General features: G+C 36.6%; 1 pseudogene; it reads right to left on the bottom strand.

The window, feature by feature from the left end:
- Positions 1-10187: 10187 nt before the first annotated feature.
- LOC131198593 (olfactory receptor 14A16-like) lies at positions 10188-11086 on the bottom strand (annotated as a pseudogene).
- Positions 11087-19752: the final 8666 nt, after the last annotated feature.

Raw genomic sequence — 19752 nt, 5'->3', positions numbered from 1 at the left:
ACAAAGCTGGCATAACTGCAAAGAAAGAAAAGAGGGAAATTCAGTTAGATAAAATGTTGAAGGTAGCATTTTGCTATGTGGTGAGAATAGAAAACATCAAGAGAAGTAAAACATGGATGGAATGAACCAAGGATCAGAACACAGAAAACAGGGATGTAGGATGGGGATATCAGAGCACACCCTTTCCCCCTTTTACCTGCCTGTACTAAAGGACCAACTACCAACCTCACATTTTTCCTTCTTTCCTCTTTTCAGTTGTGTTATCTCATGTAGTGATCAAAACAGTTGGCTACGGGTAGAACAAAGTTGGTTTAGGTCTATTTTCATCAATGAAAGATGACTCAGAATAATTGGATCCATCATAAAGTGCCTGCACTCCTATACGATTATGGTAATATTGGAAAATTGGAGAATTCCAATATATGATGCTTTGTGCTTCTAGAAGAAAGGCAATGTAAATCTACCCAATAAATATAAAAGTAATTTGCTATATCTCTTACTTGGAAATCTTGAGGGAAGACATTTCCTTTTTGTAATTTCTCTAAGTCCATTTATGTAAGTGATGGCAAGATTTTTATTTCAATTTCCTTACCATATAAGGCTAAAATAATATAATAAATTGCTTTCAAACTAATACATAAAGACAACATGTATTTAATGCCATATTGTTAAATAGAAAATGATTGAATTTTAGCTACAATATAATTACTATTTTGATAGTCACTTGGTGATAAAGACACAATTATACCACTGTTAAATATAGAATAGAATAGAATAGAATAGAATAGAATAGAATAGAATAGAATAGAATAGAATAGAATAGAATAGAATTTTTTATTGGCCAAGTGTGATTGGACACACAAGGAATTTGTCTTGGTGCATATGCTCTCAGTGTACATAAAAGAAAAGATACGTTCATCAATGTACAACATTTACAACACAATTGATGGTCAATATATCAATATAAATCATAAGGATTGCCAGCAACAAAGTTACAGTCATACAGTCATAAGTGGAAAGAGATTTGTGATGGGAACTATGAGAAGATTAATAGTAGTGCAGATTCAGTAAATAGTTTGACAGTGTTGATGGAATTATTTGTTTAGCAGAGTGATGGCCTTCAGGAAAAAACTGTTTTTGTGTCTAGTTGTTCTGGTGTGCAGTGCTCTATAGCGTCGTTTTGAGGGTAGAAGTTGAAACAGTTTATGTCCAGGATGCGAGGGGTCTGTAAATATTTTCACGGCCCTCTTCTTGATTCGTGCAGTATACAAGTCCTCAATGGAAGGCAGGTTGGTAGCAATTATTTTTTCTGCAGTTCTAATTATCCTCTGAAGTCTGTGTTTTTCAAAAAAATATTTTGATATTTAATCAAAAGACCTCAAATATTAGCAGAATAAATTAATAAATCACCTTATCCAACAATCAGAAGGAAATGAAAACTCAGTTTGAAAAGACAGCATCCCGTCCAATTCAAACCAATAATGTTTGTAGTGGAGTTTGGACAGAAAATGAAACACAACCTATTGTACCTTTGAACTCTGACATATCAGCATTTTTTTCAACAATGTCAAATGCCATGTTAGCACATTTTCAACAATAATACTTAACTTGTTTAAAAACAGAAAAATAAAAAAATATTTTACCATGCATTCCTTTTTTTTTCCATATACTGATAGATTATGAGACAACTTTGCCAATGCTACTTCACCTGTTAGGGTTCAGTTCATGCATGAAGGTTTCGTCCAAATTTTTGCAAATTAAGACTATTTTTTATTCTTCATAATTATCATGTGGAAAAGAACACTCTCCAAATCTCTCTCTACCACTAAGTCAATGCTGTCCCACTAATGTTCAGGTAGTGAAACATCTATTGGTAGTCATAAATATTTCTCTTCTGAATGTTTATTAATTTTGTTTTATTTCCCTTAAGAGACTTGTACAGCAAAATGAAGCTGACTTCTGAGTGCTTGTTAACATGATTAGCAAATATAACTAAAACTGACTTCTGTGTACTCATTACCATAATTGGCCATTAAGAACACAATGGCTTCCTGCAGAACCAGTTATCATATTACATAGAATAATAATATCTCAGATTATTAACAGAATGAGGGCTGCAGGGTGAATTGTGAGAGATGAAAAACAATCAAGTGAGAAGACCTTTGTGACACATATTTCATCATTTGTGATTCTCTTTGACCTCCAGGTTTTTTTTAACTCACTCATTATTCTGCATGCCACTGGTATGGGAAGAGCTTGATCTTGCCTAGGTATGTCCACATATCTAGGCAAGTTTGACTAGGATGGATAATAATTTTAAGGGGGAAAGGCCAAAAGAAATGTCAGGAAACCTATAGAAACCTAGTAGAATCACACAACAAAATAATAGAACACGCTATCATTTGTGTTGGAATAAAAAAACCATGATTATTGTACCATTGTATTGCAATCCACTGCTTTGTAGGGAGAATGTAGCTGCCTGATAAGACTACTGATATATACCTAAAACAAAGCTCAGGGAATGAGATGCAATGTAAGCCCATTCAGACTTATAAAAGCTATAATAGAATAAATAATAAAATAAATCCATAGAAATCAGTACAAAATCTCACAAATCAGATACACAGTGGTTAATATTTCTACTCATATAATATTGTATGATAGATAGATAGATAGATAGATAGATAGATAGATAGATAGATAGATAGATAGATAGATGATTCTGCATTTATCCTATTCCCATGGCAGTATCACATTCTGATAAGAACATTTTTCATACTTCAACATCTTTTATTCAAGTAAAGAATATTTGAACAATTATTATAAGCAAAACTTCTAAGAAAAATGCCCAGTAAGAATAGCTCTAGAGAAAGATATATAGGATGAACAACCCCCACCCTATAATTTATCTAGAAATTCAGTAGTTATGGCTGAGTTGAAAGAATAAATCCATCGCTGGAAAATGAGAAAAAGAATGAACATCCTTTTGAGAGGGCAGAACATGTAATAGAAAGTATAAGATTCTTATGTTCCTGTAAGTCAATAGGAAGAAAGGCTACACTGTTATTATATGGGGGCAAAGGTGGTTACATTGATAAAGTCTGTACATCGGTATTTTGATGTCCCACTCAATTGTTACGTGCACTAAAATTTTACATATATGAAAAGGGTAGAAGATAGCTTTTCATTGCACTGCAACCTTTTGTTGCATTGGTAGATCTTTCCTAGAAATTTTGATTACCTCAAGAGTGTTTCAGCTCTTAATAGTTCTGTTCAACTTCATTTCTTACTTGTTGCCATTTTGGATTGAATCCTTTTCTTGCTCATATTTTACAAACCATGCTTAAACACAAGATGTCTTAACATTGTGCATAATTGAAAATGGGTGGGATTCAATTTTTTTAGCGACTGGTTCTCTGCCTGGTTGCTGGGTAGGCATGGCCATGGTGGGCGTGGCCTACTCAGCCTCCTTCACCATAGCAGGGGGGTTGTTTTCACCCTCCCCAGGCTCCAGAGGCTTTTCTTGAGCCTCCAGGAGGGCGAAAACAGCATCCCCCAGGGTGCAGAGGCCCTCTGGAGACCAGAAAGGGCCCTTTTTCAGACTTCTGGTACTTCTGGTCAGTCCATTTTCTGCCCTCCCCAGGTTCTGGAAGCTTTCCTTGAGCCTCTGGGAGGGCAAAAATGGCCTCCTCGAAGCTCTGGAGTCCCTCTGGAGGCCAGAATCTGCCTGCTTCTGGACTTCTGGTAGGCCAGATTTCTGCCTTCCCAGAGCCTCCACATGGGCCCTGTATTTATCTGGCATCCAAAACAGGCCACCTGGAGACTCGTGGGAGGGGCGGGGCTGGGTGGGCATGGTCAGCCAGTCCTTGAAACTACTGGTTCAGTGAACCAGATTAACATCTGGTTCACCCAAACCGGTCCAAACTGGCTGAATCCTACTTCTGGGTTAAAAGCTATGCAGCAACATCAAAAATGATCTTTACACTGAGGAAATGAGGAAACTATAAAACAATATCTCCAAGCTAATTCTTTCATGACTATAAATTTATAATTCCAGTTAAATTTAAGGAATTGATTTCTTGACTGACCTACCTTAAAAGGCTGACACATCCTGTAATTCAGAATAAGATTCTGTGTTACAGCATGAGTAATCATATGCCATAACTGTGAGCCAGGGTAATGGCAACGAAAATGAATATTGTAGTTTGAGGAATTTAATGACATATTTTGATTTCCTATATTAAAAAAGTCTAAATATTTACAGTCCATTCTGAGCTTAACCTGCTTGTTTTCCCCCTCTTACTTGCTGAATAAGGGTGGGGTGGGGTGGGGAATTGTTGTATAACTCTAAAGTTCTTGTTTTCTGCTTAAGTCTCATTTTTAGTTTCTATCCTGGATGGAAGAGGGAGTAACCATTGAAAGACTCATTTGACTGTGCTACACAAAAATCTGAATAGAATGTTCATTAATTAGAAAGTAATATCCACACAAATTAGGTAAATGTTGAAAGAGTTTATTGAAAAAAGCAGAATACAATAACAATTATAACTGCAAAATATAATGTGGAAGAGAAATATCAAGGCAAGAAAACAAGAAGGAAACATTCAATACAGGAATATAAATATAGAAGAAAATGTCATATTACTTTAGCTGAACGCTGCTCACCCTCACAAAAAGTACATTTTATCTAGGTGATTCCAATATGCATATGCCACGTTCCCAAAATATCATTACATTAAGCCTCAAAGTATTTCTTCTATTTTTATTGAAATATATATTCCTATGTACATGTACCTGAAATAAATTTTAAAAGGTATTGGATGGATGATGGGATAGATAACACAAAATCTGGATAAGCCATATTAGCAAGTGGGATGAAACAGTTCTCAAGCAAATTTTAATAAAATATCATTCTGGAGTACATCTATTTATACTCGTTTCTTAAAGTATTAGAAAATGGAGCGTATCTTATCTCTCCCAATTGACATTATATTGCATGTAATAATAATAATAATAATAATAATAATAATAATAATAATAATAATAATAATAATAATAATAATAATAATAGTAGTAGTAGTAGTAGTAGTAGTAGTAGTAGTAGTAGTAGTAACAGAGTTGGAAGGGACCTTGGAGGCCTTCTAATCCAACCCCCTGCCCAGGCAGGAAACCCTACACCATCTCAGACAGATGGTTATCCAACATCTTTTTAAAAATTTCCAGTGTTGGAGCATTCACAACTTCTGCAGGCAAGTCGTTCCACTTATTAATTGTTCTAACTGTCAGGAAATTTCTCCTTAGTTCTAAGTTGCTTCTTTCCTTGATCAGTTTCCACCCATTGCTTCTTGTTCTACCCTCAGGTGCCTTGGAGAACAGCCCGACTCCCTCTTCTTTGTGGCAATCCCTGAGATATTGGAACACTGCTATCATGTCTCCCCTAGTCCTTCTTTTTATTAAACTAGACATACCCAGTTCCTGCAACCATTCTTCATATGTTTTAGCCTCCAGTCCCCTAATCATCTTTGTTGCTCTTCTCTGCACTCTTTCTTTTTTTTACATCGTGGTGACCAAAACTGAATGAAGTGTTCCAAGTGTGGCCTTACCAAGGCATTATAAAGTGGCACTAACACTTCACGTGATCTTGATTCTATCCCTCTGTGTTGGCTTTTTAAGCAGCTGCTGCACACTGCTGGTTCATATCTAAATGGTTGTCCACTAGGACTCCAAGATCCCTCTCACAGGTATTACTATTGAGCTTAAGCTTATATGGTATATTATAATTATGAAATTGACATTGATTTTTCATATTGTTGTGCTTACAAAAGAGTTGTGGAAGATAGTATCAGCTCACCCATCCTGCCCATCATGTCAGGTGTATGGTTTTGCCAAAGCACTTCTAAAGGAAAAGCTAAAACCCAGTGGTGGGTTGCCCCCGGTTTGGACCAGTTCTTGCGAACCGGTAGTAAAACTGGCAGGTGGCTCCACCCACTTACCCAAATGTCATCAGGAAGCTTCTGCGAATACGCACAGTCTCATTGCGAACCGGTAGTAAAAGAAAGTAGAACCCACCGCTGGTAAGAATCTGTTTGGTGTAGTGCTTAAGGCCACATAAAAATACATGACAAAGTGACATCTAGTTCTGCTGCAGGAACAAAGCCAGATGGATGACTAGGGCCAATCACTCATTTTCACATTCCTTGGAAGGAGGTATTAGCAAAGCCTTTATAAAAAATCTTGGCAAGAAAATGCGGTGATTTTTCTAGCACTGGAAAGCAAGACCGACACTATGAAACTAAATATCAAAGTGTTTGAATGAATGACCATTTAAGAAGAGAGAACTTGGAAAAGTTGATGCCCTAACTAGTTATATTATATGAAAGTATTGTGGGGGGAAGCCATTTTATTCTAAAAGAACATGGAAAAATAGGCCATGTAGATCAAACAACTTCACAATTACACTTGTTTTGCACAATTGTACTACATCCTGATACTCACTTCCCAAAAAATCAAAAGGCTGCCAATCAACTAGATTTAAAATGTATTAACAACAATTAGGGATGCAAAATGTTTTCTGAGTAACTTCTTGAGTTCTATAATTCTTCTGGATTTAAAGGTTGGATGTCCCTGCATCCCAACTATGTTTTCCTTTTTAACTTATTCCTGTATTCAGAGATTTAAAAGAATTACAATAGCCAGGAAAATGAAAAATTATGATGACCAGAATAGAAGCAATATTAAAATATTTTGTTTTCAGAATCTCCACAATTTAGACAGAGCATATTTAATATTCCTATTCCTCATTAATAATGTTGCATCATTAAGTGTTAAATTTGTACCCTACGACCATCATTAAGTGTTGTAACTGTTGTACCTTGATGAAAGTATCTTTTCTTTTATGTACACTGAGAATATATGCACCAAGACAAATTCCTTGTGTGTCCAATCACACTTGGCCAATAAAAAATTCTATTCTATTCTATTCTATTCTATTCTATTCTATTCTATTCTATTCTATTCTATTCTATTCTCATGCTATAAATGATTGGATTGAACAGAGGTGGAAGGTTATCCAGTCATCCAGGGCTGAGAATCTCTACAGACTTTCACTCAAACATCTTGGAAAATAAAAAGAGAAGAGGAAAAAAAGAACTTCAAATAAACCCATAGAAACCCAATGTATTGTGATAACACCATAGAAATTGATGGAATTGGTGTTGGAGTACAAACAAGCAAAATTTGTCTGGTTGAGTACACTGCAAGAAGAGACCTAAAACATGGCTTATAGAATAAGGTATAATGTAATAGAGACCTATAAAACATTTACAATAGTAATATAGTAAATCCATAGAAATCAATAAGAAAAATCACAGAAGAAACACAGCAAATAAAATTTAGAAAGACAGCTGCAGAGATATATCTTTTAGAAATTCAGTGTATGCATCCTCAGTTTTGTTGTTAGTTTTTGTTTTCAGCGATGCATTGTTCCCTGCAGTAAGGTAATCAGGAGAGATTTTTTTTCCTCTGTGTTCTCTGCCACTTCTCCAGAAGAGCCTATTACAACCCCTATGGCCAAGAAAGATATTTCATCCTTTTTCATATTTCAGTGTTTTTATTTAAATTTTTAACAAACCATTTGCAAGGATTAAAAAGTAGTCCAAAAAGTTTTAAGGAGCATATAGAGTAAGATACAAGCATAAGAAGATACTTAGAGGCAGATTTTAGAATGGCTGATTCTTTCTCTGTATTTTACAATTCTGCAGCTTTGGAAAAATAGCTAGTAAATGAAGAAAAACTGTACATCCCATTGGGACAGAAGCCATGTATTGAGAAATACAAGATACATACTCTCTGCTAATCTAGGCAAGAGATTGAGTCAGGGGGAGTAGTCAAATGGGCAATTAGTCTGGAATCCCTATGTTGGTATAAGAGGAAAAAGTCAGATATCCCTCCATCCCTTTGAATGCTGTTGGACCTTATCTACTCTCAGCCAGGTACCAACCAGCAATCTGAGAAGATTCCTTGGTGTATAGGCTTGACCAACAAAACACCTAATTGACCTCTTCATGTTTGGATCTGATTATTGTTCCTGATAGCTAAGCAAGTAGAAACAAAAAAAGCAGTGTCCATAGGCAAGAGTGATCTCATTGATAACATCAGAACAGCAGTATTATGATGCAAGCACCATTCTGCTACATAATTTGTGGATAGACAGCATCACCACCAAATGGATTTGTAACTGGCTGACAAACCATACTCAATGTGTGGTCCTCCACAAAACTACAAACACATGGAGAGAAGTAAGTAGTGGAGTACCCCAGCATTTAGTTTTAGGCCCAGTACTCTTCAATATCTTCATAAATGATGTAGATTAAAAAATAGAAGGGAAATTCATCAATTTTTCAGATGACACCAAGCTGGCAGAAATAGCCAACACCCCAGTAGAGAGGCCCCAAATCCAAAAGGATTTTGACAGACTTGAACACTAGGGCCTATCTAACAAAATGAAATCCATTACAGATAACAGTAAGGTTCTGCACTTAGGCAAGAAAATCCAATTGTACATGTATAGACTAGGTCAAACTTGGGTCCCTTCCAAAACTTTGTCATTCTATGAAATTCTGTATACATTAAAATCTCTCATTTATATATGAAAGGGTTAGAAGACAGCCTTTGAGAACACTGCAAGTCTCCTTTTATTGGATGGGTGTTTTTTATTTCTTGGAACTCAGGATGACCTCAGGAAGGTTTAGTTCCTGAGATCTTATTGGCTCTGGGCAATCTCAATTCATCTTTGCTGGTACTTTATATTGTTTTTATTTTATAAGCCATGCTTAAACAGAGCATCGTTTTAATAGTGTTAAAGCATTATTCCAGTTAAACTTAAAAAGTTGGTTTCTTGACTGGCCTATCTCAGAAAGCTGACATCTCCTAAAATTCAGAATAAGGTTCTATGTTATTACACAGCTGTACTATCAGTAGCATTCCATCACAAGGAGTCATTCTCAAACCCACATTGTAATTTTTCCCAGTAAATTTCCCAAGCCTGTGGAATTCCAGAGCTGCCGAGCATCTATATTTAGCATCAGTAAACTAAATTGATAGTAATTAGGGATGCAGAATTTTTGCAAGTAACATCTCATGTTGTATGGTTCTCCAGTTTGAGAGGTTGGATTTGCCTCCATCCCAACTATCTGTTCTACCTTTATTACTTTATCAAGAGAAGGAAAGTATGTCTGTCTGTCTGTCTGTCTGTCTGTCTATCTATCTATCTCTCTATCTAGGCATAGTTGAGTCTTTTCCCATGTAAGGTTGAGAGTATCTTGGTGATGTTTCAATGAGGTCTCACTCATCATCTTCAGGCTGGTGCTTTCGGCTTCGTGCTTGTGTGAGCAAAGCGTGGTCGGAGCTGCTGTCTCTCTATAAATACTGGTGGGGAGGTGGGGAGTGTTGCTGTGAGCGGGTTAGTTGGCTGTGTGGTTGCATCTTGATTGGTAGATGGAGTGGGTGTTTGCAGATTGGTCGGCTGTTTCGTAGCATCCTGTGTGAGTGTGGTCCTAGTCTTTTGTTCCTGAGCTTTGGTGTTGTGGCCTCTGGAGTTCTGTGATGTGATGTCTTGAGCAGATGGCTGTGATGCAGCATCCCAGGTTTTGGTTTGGCTCCAAGTCCGAGGTCTTGTCATGTGTTCCTGGTATATGTCAGCTTGCTTTGTGGGGGTTCGGAGGGGGGCGCAGCAGCCAGTGGTGCCAGCATGGTCTGGCTTCTGGATGGTGGTTGTGTTTCGTCTTTGGGGTGGGTTTGGGATTGAATCTGGTGAGGATGATTGGTGGTGGCATTGTGTGTTATCCTGGGTCCGGTGTCAATTTTCATAGTTGGGACTCATTTGTTGACTAAGGCTAGTTTCCAGATGTCTGGTAGGCGGGAGGTGTCGTCCTGTTTGTTCATGTTGTGGGGGTGTTTCTCTATTTCGATGGCTTCCATAATTATTATCTTGTTATAATGTTCAGTTTTGGAGATTCAAACCCAAACCCATGTAGGGTGTGTGTGTGTGTGTGTGTGTGCGTGTGTGTGTGTGCGTGTGTGTGCGTACAATATAGATACACACATACACACACACACACACACACATACATACACACACACACACTCACACTCACACACAGATACATATAAAACATTAAAAGAATTTATCAAAACTTCCACAGTTGAGAAGAGACAGATTTGATATTCTTATTTTGCATGCTACAGATGATTGGATTGAACAGAGGTGGAAGGAGAGCATACAGAACAGTCAATCCAATATCTAAATAAAACGGAGTGTTAGAGGAAGGTCTCAGATTGACAATACATTAAAAAGAACATAGACACTACCGTAAAATGGGGGGTACAAGTCGATAAGGCTTTTTGCCTTCCTTTTTCAGAAGGAATTTTTAACACTGTCTTGAAGATCACTGCATAAAATACAATTATAAAACTAAAACAACCTAGTGCAGCAATGATACTGGCCACAAGAATTCCAACCTCAAGTAGAATTTTGCCAGAGCAGGATAGTTTTAGCAATTGTGAAATTTCACAGAAAAATTGGTTGACCACATTAGAACAAAATAGGATGAAAAAAGTGCCAGAATATGCAACGTTTCATAGAGGAGACCTATAACCCACAGTAGAACTATTATTTCACTACGGTATTTCCAGTTCATCTCCATCTCACAGTGCAGTGGGTGGCAAATGGCAACATACTGATCATATGCCATAACTGTCAGGAGGGAGAAATCAGAGGCTTCAAAGGAGAGAAAGATAAAGTATTGAGTAAAGTAGGAGATACTTCTGGTGTTCGTAAGATAATTTATCATGGATTTGGGCACAATGATTGAAACAATGCCCAGATCCTGTAGAGCTAAATTCATGAGAAAGAAGTACATGGGCTTTGCAGTCGATGGTCAAAAGCGAATGCAGAGATGATTAGAAGATTTGGTGTTACAGTTAACAGACACAACACAAAGAAGAAGAAGAAATGCAAAAGCTGCAGATGACAATATTTTGAGACTTCCAGAAGCAGAAAGAAAGACACTCTGGTTTGATTCTCCATGTTTTATTTATGACAAAGCTGGCATAACTGCAAGGAAAAAAATGGGGTAAATTCAGTTAGATAAAATTTTGGAAGTGGCATTTTGATATGTGGTGAGAATAGAAAACATCAAGAAAAGTAAAACATGGATGGAATGAACAAAGGATCAGAACACAGAAAACAGGGATATAGGATGGGGATATCAGAGCAGACCCTTTCCCCTTTTCCCCTGCCTGTACTAAAGGACCAACTACCAACCTCACATTTTTCCTGCTTTCCTCTTTTCAGTTGTGTTATCTTATGTAATGATCAAAACAGTTGGCTACGGGTAGAACAAAGTTGATTTTCATCAATGAAAGACTACTCAGAATAATTGGACCCATCATAGTGTCTGCACTCCTACAGGATTGTGGGAGGGATGGAAAATTTGAGAATTCCAATGTACGATACTATGTGCTTCTAGAAGAAAGGCAATGTAAATCTACCCAATAGATATTAAAATAATTTGCTATATATCTTACTTGGAAATCTTGAGAACACACATTTCCTCCTTGTAATTTATCTCTCTCGGTACGCATTTATGTAAATTATGGCAATGCTTTTATCTCAATTTCCCTACCAGATATTAGGCTAGAATAGTAGCATAAATAGCTTTTAAACTAATACATAAATATTAAACATGTATTTAATAGCTTATTATTAAATAGAAAATGATAGAATGTGTTATAACATAAATGCTATTTTGATATTTACTTGGTGTTAAATACACATTTTATATCACTATTAAATACATTTAATCAAACAGCCTCAAATATCAGCAGAATAAATTAATAAATCATTTTATCCAACAATCAGAAAGAAATGAAAACTCAGTTAGAAAAGACAGTATCCCATCAAATACAAGCAATGATTCTAGTAGAGTTCAGCCAGAAAATGAGACACAACCTATTGCACCTTTGAAGTCTGAAATCTCAGCATTTTTTCAACAATGTCAAATGCCATGTTAGTATATTTTCAACAATAATACTTAACTTGTTTAAAAACAGAGAAATAAAAACAGATTTTACCATGTATTTCTTTTTTATATACAGATAGATTACGATATGACTTTGCCATTGCTAGTTCAGTTCAAGTATGAAGGTTGGGTCCAAATTTCTGCAAATTATAACTTTTTTATTCTTCATAATTATCATGTGGAAAAGGTACCAATGTTAAATATATAGTTAATTCATTATTTATTTAAGTCTGCGTAGAAATCTCTCCAAATCTATCTCTACCACTAGGTAAATGCTGTCCCAATAATTTTCATGTAGTGAAACATCTATATGCAGTCATAAATATTTCTAATCTGAATGTTTATTAGTTTTCTTTTATTTCCCTCAAGAGACTTGTACACCAAAATGAAACTGACTTCTATGTGCTTGTTATTATAATTGACTATTAAGAACACAATAGCCAGGACCAGATCACATAAAATAATATCTCAGATTATTAACAGAATGGGGGTAGCAGTGTAAATTGTGTGAAGTGAAACACAATCAAGTGAGAAGACCTTCCTGGAAAATATTTCATCATTTGTAATTCTCTTTGAACTCCAGTTTTTTTGTTTTTTTTTTAAATCTCACCTTTTATCCTGCATACCACACGGAGGGAAAGAGCTTGACTGTAAGGACCTACCTCAGCTATCTTCTCAGGCGAACCAGCCTGAACCAGTAGCATTTCACCCCTGATTCAAAGCATTCAACCCCAAGAAGCCTCCCACTAAGAAGCCTCCCCCTTCCCTTTCAGAATGGCAGCATTCTGACAGGAGCCAGACCACTGGCGAGTAGCTCCCAGTTCGCCCTGATTCAGGCAAACCCGTAGTGGCGGCAGCAGGAGGCTGTGCTCACCCACCCACATCACATCATCAAAAACACTCTGCACATGAACAGAAATGCCACGTGTCATAGATAGCGAATCACCTGGATTTGAATCTCACTACTGAACCATACATTGCCCTTGGAAATGTCTTGGAAAAGTCGATGCCCTAACTAGTCATAATGTGTGCAAGCATTGTAGGGGAAGCCATTTTATTCAGAAAGAACATGAAACAATAGGCCACATAGTTTAAACAACTTCACAATTATGCTTATTTGTACAATTGTACTACATCTTGGTATTCACTTGTCCAAAAATCAAGACACTGCCTATCAACCACATTTAAAGTGTATTAACAATAATTAGGGATGCAGAATGTTTGCTGAGTAACTTGTTCAGTTCTACAATTCTTCTTGATTTAAAGGTTGGATATGCCTGCATCCCTTTATCCCTTCCCCCTTTAGTAAGAGAAGAAAGTGGGGGGAGGGGGGAGTGGTGAACAGAATATAAACATAATTAAAAGAATCTGTCAAAATCTCCATAGATGACGAGGGAAAAATTTGATAGTCTTATTTTTTCATACTATATATGATTGGATTGAACAGGGGAGGAAGAATAGAATACAGAACAGTCAACCCAAAATCTAAGTAAGATTGCCTAGGATTAGAAATTCTCTGTTAAAGTTAATTTTCAACCATGGAAGTTTACTGGGAATATTTGAACCAGTCTCAAACTTTCAGGATTGTGATAGTGTCAGAAAATTGGTGGATGTGATATGCATGGTTTTTTGTGCTTCTAGAAGAAAAACAATGTAAATCTAGCAAATATATAACAATAAATTGCTTCATCTTTTACTTGGAAATCTTGAGAATAGATATTGCCTGCTGGTGCAATGTCTGTGTATATGTGCGTATTTTACGAGATAGACAGATGGGAATGTTTTTCTCAGATGCCCTAGTTCCTATCTGGCAAAAAAAAAAAAAAAAAAGCATAATAAGCTTTAAATCTAATGAATAATAGATTCCTAAACATGTATTTAATCAAATATATAATTAAACAGGAAAAACATTTTTACTTATAGCAGTGGTTCCCAACCGGTGTGCCGCGGCACTAAGGGGTGCCGTGAGATCTTTTGAGGGTGCCGCCAAAATTTCGGGAAAAAAATTGCATTCTCTCTTGGCGGGAGAGGGGGAGGGAGGGGACTACCGATGCACTCGGAGAAAGCATCGATCAAGGTTTGCTCTAACTCGCCCGGCTCTTTTTATTTTATTTTATTATTATTATTATTTTAAAAAAGAACCCCCTTCTTCAATTCAGACTCGACTTCGCGCGCAAGACCAGAGGATCTCGTTACAAGGGCTGTGAAGTGACGCTATCCGATCAACGCATGCGCAAAAGGCGTCTCGAGGCAAGACACCGCTCTCTGCGCATGCGCCAAGCACTGACCTCAGGAAAATTTTTGCTCCGAGAAATTGTGGGCGGGAGAAATAAGAACTGCGGCCAAAAAAGAACGCGTCGCCGCAGTTGCTGCACTTAACGCGTCTTTTTTTTTCTTTTTTTTTTTGCGCACCTCCGGCTTTTGGTTTCCTGGCAGCAGCGCCGGGTTTGTGGAGAGCGAGGACGAGGGTCAGAGCAGGTAAGGGAGGGTGAGGGGGGGGTCTCTCCTTTGCTATTCCTCCGCGAGGACCCTAACGGGAAGGAATACCGCCCGTTTGCAAGGCGTGCTTGGGCAGGGTTCTTTATTCCAGTCGGAATAAAAGCCACAGGCTAAAAGCCACAGGCTTAACGTCAAAAGAGTGGGTGCTGTTTGCATGCCCTCCTGGGAGGCGATTTTTCATTCTCTAGTTTATTTTCATTTATTTTTCTTTTTCCCTACCAGCCTCGAGGGGGTTGACGTTGAGGTACCGTATCCTGTATATACAGTACAGGTAGTCCTCGACTTACGGCCCCAAAGGAGCCTTCCTCTCCCAATTGATGTTGCTAAGGGAAAATGGATTAAGTGAGTTTTGCCTCACTTTGCAACCTTTCTGGTCCTGTTTGTTAAGTGGATCACTGCGGTTGTTAAGTTTGCGGTTGTTAGTAACGCAGGTTGTTAAGTGGATCTGGCTTTCCCCCATTGACTAGGTCACAAAAGGGGATCATGTGACCTCCAGGAAAACTGCAGCTGGCATAAATACAAACTGGTTGTTGTCAAGCATCCAAATGTAAAATCACGTCACCGAAAGAGATGCTGCAATGGTTGTAAGTGTGGAAAATGGTTGGGAGTCACTTTTTTTCAATGCCGTCGTAACTTTGACTGGGGCCTGTGGCCTATTTCCTTATAAGGGTGCCGGGAACTTTTGAAAGGCTTTCCAAGGGTGCCTCAAACAAGAAAAGGTTGGGAACCACTGACTTATAGCATAACTCTTCACATTCATTAGGTGATATTATACATGTTAAACTCACTCAAAAATAAAAAAGTAATTTAAACATTGGCAGAATGAATTAATAAATCCTCTTTTTCAACCATCAGAGGGAAAGTCATACCTCGATTTTAAAAAACAGTCTTCCATCAAATAAAAACCTCTATTCCAGGGGTGAAATGCTTCCAGTTTGGATCAGATCACCCAATCCAGTAGCGAAGGCGGGCGGGTGGTTTGGAGAACTGGTAGCAAAAATCCCTGCACCCTCCCCCCCCCCACCGCATGCCCAGCTGAGCTACACAATCATCAGAGGTTTTTTTTTTTTACTTTTAAAAGCATTTTTTCTTCGGTTGAAAAAATGCTTTTAAAAGTTAAAAAAAGCCTCTGATGATCGCGCAGCTCAGCTGGGATCGTCAGAGCCTTTTAAAATCATTTTTTTCTACAACCTCTTCAGTGGAAGAGGTTGTAAAAAATGCTTTTAAAAGGCTCTGATGATCCCAGCTGAATTGCCTGATCGTCAAAGGCTTTTTTTTCTTTTAAAGGCAAAAAAAATACTTTTAAAAGAAAACAAAAGCCTCTGATGATCAGGCAACTCAGCTGGGATCGTCAGAGCATTTTAAAAGCATTTTTTTTACAACCTTGGCTGAAGAGGTTGTAGAAAAAATTATTTTAAAAGTTAAAAAAAAAGAAACATTGGCCACGCCCACCCAGTCTCATTACCCTTCCCTATGCTTGTTTTTGTTGAACCTTTATTTTTCTTATATTTTATAAACCACACCTAAAGAAAACATGTCTTAATATGATTCCTGAAATCAACTATGCAGCATCAATGACAAAAATAATCCTTACATCCAGTAGATGAGCAAAGCATAAAAATATCAAACTATCTTCAAGCTGACTCTTGTCTACATAAAAAGGAGGAAAAGGAAAACACAGTCAGCTTTCAAGACTATAAAAGTAGAATTCTATACTATTGAGGATTTGGTTTCTTAGCTGGATTACCTCAAAAAGAGGGTATCTCACCAAATTCAGAATAAGATTGTGTTTTATACCATAAATAATCGTTTGCCACAACTGTAAGGCAGTATAATGGCAATGCAAATAACTATTGCATTTGGACAAGTTTAGTGAGATATTTTGATTTCTCCATATTAAGAAAAGTTCAAAAGATTAAAATCCATTCTGAAATAATCTGCTAGTTTTTCTTTCTTTCTTGATGAATAAACGGAGTGGGGAATCTTTACAAAACTCCAGAGTTCTTGTTTTCTGTGAATTTCTGAAACTTTCAATTCTTATACCAGAGTCATGTGCCACAGGGATAAGGTTAGATTCTGCTGTCTCATGACCATAAAAACAGGTCCCTGAAGTCATGGTGCCAGGATCTAATAAAACCCTAGTATTAGCCTTGAATCTGGGAGCTTCTGCATAGAACTAACTATTGGATAATGCAGAAATAGGCCATACTTGGAGTGTTTCTGCCATTGATATTAAGGAGCTCCAGGCAGTTTATAAGAAATTTGGGTATTTTATTTATTTATTTATTTGATTTAAAGGAGACTTTAAAATGAATTGAGCAACACAAGCAAAGTAAGAAATATGTCTCATGTCCATGAGAAAAATTGCTATAGCCTTGAGAAATGCTTGAAACAAAGCCTAGTTCCTGCACAGCCAAATACATCAGAAATTCATGGGATTGTGCAATTAAACATTCAAATTTATTGGAGAGATGATGAGAACATTTAGTGTCGCAACCGCCAGAAGTTCAAAAACCTACAGCTGTTCAAGTGTTGAGAATCCAATGAGCAGAAAGAAAATTACTTAGTCCATGTTTCCATGTTTCATTTATAATAAAGATAAATGATAGACCTGTAAAAAGTAGGAGATACATTATATATTTAAATACAATATGGAAAGCTCAGCTTAATATATAGAGAAAGTAGAAAGTAAAAAGAAAACTAGTGAAAGGGAATGAGAGAAATATAACAACATACAACTTGCATTTTGCTATTTGTATGTATATTGAAGAAAGTACCAGACTCCAACTATATTTTTCAATCCTCCACAGGATGTTTTCCCCCTATATTTGGAAAAATATTTGTCTACTACTCAGAAGAAGACCCTCTTCAGCAAACGCTACACCCAAATGAGATTAGTCATGGGACAGCCACAAAGTTTGGTTTTCAGAACATTACCAGACTTGTTTACAAGTATATAATCCAATATCCCAACTAATATTCTCCAAACAAAGGAATATTCTCTTTTTTATTTTTGGAAAAAATTTTGCCCATATGTATTGATATGCATAAAAGTGCCTAAAAAAAACGAGTGCAGAAGTAACATTGCCAAGTACTCTTGGGCTGAAAGTTCTTTAAAAAGGTAAACATGAAATGTAATGGTGACATGGTGGACTCCATTAGTTATTATTTGCTTATTTACACAACTTTTAAATCATATTGTTTGTTTATTTAGGAATTAATATGCTGTTATGAATCTAGTTAATAGGTTTTATAATTATGATTTATGGGTTAATTTGTTTTACATTCCAGAAAATCAGAGTAGAATAGAATAGAATAGAATAGAATAGAATAGAATAGAATAGAATAGAATAGAATAGAATAGAATTTTTTATTGGCCAAGTGTGATTGGACACATAAATGAATTTGTCTTGGTGCATATGCTCTCAGTGTACATAAAAGAAAAGATACCTTGATACAACACTTACAACAGTTAATGATAGTCACAGGGTATAAATTTAACACTTAATGATATAACACTTAATGATAATCATAGGCTACAATTAAGCAATCAGGAAACAATCAATATCAATATAAATCATAAGGATACAAGCAACAAAGTTACAGTCATACTGTCATAAGTGGGAGGAGATGGGTGATGGGAACAAGCGTACCTACCGTTCCTGTCCTATTGTTCCCTGTCATTATATCCAATTCATATAGTTATTACATATTACATATTCATATATACATATGCTTATATATTGTATAGTTATTACATGCTTATGCTTTTATATACTGTGTGACAAAAATAAATAAAAAAAACAATGACAAGATTAATAGTAGTGCAGACTTGGTGAATAGTTTGACAGTGTTGAAGGAATTATTTGTTTAGCAGAGTGATGGCGTTCGGGAAAAAACTCTTCTTGTGTCTAGTTGTTCTGGTGTGCAGTGCTCTATAGCGTTGTTTTGAGGGTAGGAGTTGAAATGGTTTATGTCCTGGATGTGAGGGATCTGTAAATATTATTCCACTCTAAACTCTCTAATTATCACTTAGTGGTGGGATTCAGCCAGTTCGCATTACTTCGGGAGAACCGGTTGTTAACTTTCTGAGCAGTTTGGCAAACTGCTTGTTGGAAGAAACGGTTAGGGCAAAGAAACGGTTGTTAAATGACTTGAAACCCATAACTGCACTTAGTGTGGTATATTAAAGACCATCTTTGATAATAAAGTATGTCAAACAATTCTTTTTCTATTAGATCTTTTGAGACTAGAACAAATTGTGGGGGAAATGTTTATAAACAGATTTTATCTTTTCCTTAATAGAATGCTGATTTTTTTCAGCCCACCAAGAGCTCATACAGATGTTTCCAGATGGAATTGGAATTAAAAAGACTCTTAAAAAGCTCATTCCTTTTTTGGACATAAAATGGGAATAGCAGATTCATGGATTAGAAACAAACAAACAAATCAGTAGAAGTTTAAAGGGTTTATTGAGCAGAGCAGAAGAACATAATCACTTTAACAGCAAAGTGTAATATAAATAAGAAATATCTATAGTTAGGGCAAAAAAACAAAAGAGCAAAATTTAAAAGAGAACTTAAAATGTAGGAGAACATTGCATATCCCTTTAGCTGAAAGCCCCTCACCCTCATCAAAGGAAGTTACTGATTTCACCTTGGTGATTCAATAACTATATGGCACCTTTCCCAGGTACACTTATACCAAGCCTCAAAGTACTTGGTGAACCTTCCCTTTTGTAGACATTCAACTGAGTATTTTGAGGGTGGTGGCAGAGATATCACAAAATAGCACTATGGATTTTGGTATGCATTATTGATAGCATGGATGGAATTCATTATTTCTCAAGGAGATTTCAGTAAGATATCATCCTTGGTGTAGATCTGTCTATCTTCCTTTGTCTGTGTATTAGAGCAGACAACATGTCTTATCTCTTCCCCTTTGTATTGGATTGTAAGATTTCTGAAATCTTTTTTATCATTATTATTTTTATCTTCATTAGAAACATGTATCATCCTAATTTAATTTCTTAAATTTTCATTTCTCTGCTCTAATACACAGACAAAGGAAGATAGACAGATCTACACCAAGGATGATATCTTACTGAAATCTCCTTGAGAAATAATGAATTCCAATGGGTTGTGTGATACTATATCAATTCATACAACTTTCT

Source organism: Ahaetulla prasina, chromosome 4 (genome assembly GCF_028640845.1).
Source record: "Ahaetulla prasina isolate Xishuangbanna chromosome 4, ASM2864084v1, whole genome shotgun sequence".
Taxonomy (NCBI): domain Eukaryota; kingdom Metazoa; phylum Chordata; class Lepidosauria; order Squamata; family Colubridae; genus Ahaetulla; species Ahaetulla prasina.
This window is presented reverse-complemented; position numbering and strand designations above follow the sequence as displayed.